The following is a 2,331-nucleotide window of genomic DNA, read 5'->3' on the forward strand; positions in this document are numbered from 1 at the left end:
GGGGTGGGGGGGTGTCAAGGGCCTTTTTTGTTACTGAGAATAGAGAGTTACTGGTAAAATGGATTATTGTATTAATTTTCTAATATGCCATATGTCCCTAAAATGGGATAGCTAGGTATTTTACTGCAATTAAGAACTAGTTTTAATCTACTCAGTTCTCCAATTTCCATTACATCAGCAGCCTCTCAGTTGTCTCTCCTCTAGAGTGGGAGCAGCATGCTTGAGCCCCATATAATCCAGGGTACCTCTCAGCTTTGTATTCTTTGTTCCACAGTCAAACTATGTTTGATGGCAGACAAATGCCTCTCCGATGTCTTTCCCTGAGCCCTGGGAAATCAGGAGAGATGTGTGGGTGAAGCAAAGCTAAACCTCCTCCATCCTGGGAGAACAACTCAATGTTACCAACGTCAAACACCTAGAAAAGCATTATTCTCAGTACTTCCACAAACTCCTCCTTCTGGAGGGTAGGGTGTGTAACTTTCACCTCTCTGTGCATCCATCTTGCATATTAAAGTGAATGCCTGCCTCTTCTGTAGAAGACAATATGGGGGGGTAGTAATTAAACTAATAAAATACTGAGCTGTTTGGATAAAGGGATAGAATAAAAGAGATCTTAGAATGTGCAAAATTAATGAGCAAGACTCTTACACACACACAAACACACACACACTAGTAAACCCTCCTTGCCCACTAGAGTTGTACTGAAGAGTCTTGCTCATTAATTTTGCACATTCTATTGGGAACGTTAAGTGCTGTATTTTTTGTAGTAGTAAAAGCTTAGAGACAGCTTGTTGCTGTTGTTAGGTGGCATCAAGTCAGCTCCGAATAACAGCTACCCTATGCACAACAGAACGAAACACTGCCTGGTCCTGCGCCACCCTCACAATCCCTGCTACGCTTGGGTCCACCATTATAGCCACTGTGCCAATCCATCTCATTCAGAGCCTTCCCCTTCTTAAGACAGCTTAAATGTCCAAAATTAAAGGGAATAATTCATTAATGATGACACATAGCAGTGCAGGGAATTACTTAATATAGCCCTTCCAGCAACAGTCTTTGTGACTCCCACCAAATGACTAAGTTGTTGTTGTTATGTGCCATCGAGTCAAACCTGACTCATAGTGACCCCTCCTTGGGTTGCCGAGGCAGTATCACTACGGAAGTAGATTGCCCAACCTTCCTTCTGAGGAGTGGCTGGTGGGTTTGAACCACCAGCCTTCTCATTAGCAGTCAAGTGCCTTAGGCACTATGCTATCAGAGCTCCCTTTTGGGAGTGGGGCCATGCAAATAAGGTCTATGGGACTCTAATGTGGGGGTTGGTCAGTTCTGCCATCCCATTAGGGTTAAAATTAGTTATCCTAGAGCCAAAAAGAGGGGACTTGACTACCACCAAGAAGAGACAGGAGCAGACTGTGTCCTTTGACTTTACGGTCCCTGTGCTGGCAACTTCCTCAACCTAGGAGACAGAGAGAGTTGTGACACCAGAGAGACCAGAGAGATGGCAAGAAACAGTGGCAGAGAAGTGGCAGTGGAGAAGTGGCAGCAGCAGAAGCCGCAGAATCAAGAGACCAGCGGGAGACAATGCAGTGGGCTTCTTAGCCCAAGGAGAGAGAAAGCTGAGTACCTTTGGACAGAGGCTTACTTACTGGCACAGTAGGGTGCCCCTGGGCATCTGGTCGAACCAGGTTTGCTGACCCACAGAGCTAGGACCAATGCTTACTGACAGAATGGGGTGGTTCCAGGTACTTATTGTCAGAACTAAAAGAGCTCTGTAGCACTTGCCTGAGCAGGGCAGAGGCTAGGCTGGCCCAAAAGGCCCTTCATGGGGGCCAAGGAACAGAGAGAAGCCTGCCTGCAGCAGAGGTGAGAAGCTGTCCTGATCAAAAAACTGTACTGAGATGTTTCTAATCAAGAATTGTAACCTGCCACTTTCCTAACAAACACCATGATTGTGTGTATTGTCTGTGAGTTCTGTGTCACCACTGTTATGAATTATCAAACCCAGCAGAAAAAGAGACAATGCCATGGAAGGCCACAGAAGCAAGACTGGGCAATCTACTTCCATAAAGATTTACTGCCTTGGAAACCCAACAGGGGCTCTATGAGCGGGAATCGACTCAATGGCAGTGGGTATGGAAGGTACAGTTGGTATCAGAATTGCTAAAAAAATGTTGGCGGATGGAAGAATGTCTAGCCTCCACCTCATAGGAATCAGCCTTAGGGTGCTGATGCAGACAATGATTCTCCTTCTCCCTCAAAAAGTTAGAGGAGGTCAGACGTGACCACCATGCTACTTTTATATACATCCATAATACTCAAATACATCAATTC

At 45.6% G+C, this 2,331-nt stretch overlaps 1 protein-coding gene across 1 annotated transcript in view; it reads right to left on the reverse strand.

Moving 5' to 3' along the window:
* CAT (catalase) overlaps positions 1–2,331 on the reverse strand; it is a 52,215-nt gene that overhangs the window by 31,717 nt on the left and 18,167 nt on the right. The gene's annotated exons all lie outside the window — the stretch shown is intronic.

Source organism: Orycteropus afer, unplaced genomic scaffold (assembly GCF_000298275.1).
Source record: "Orycteropus afer afer isolate SDZICR_OR568_19922 unplaced genomic scaffold, OryAfe1.0 scaffold00103, whole genome shotgun sequence".
Taxonomy (NCBI): domain Eukaryota; kingdom Metazoa; phylum Chordata; class Mammalia; order Tubulidentata; family Orycteropodidae; genus Orycteropus; species Orycteropus afer.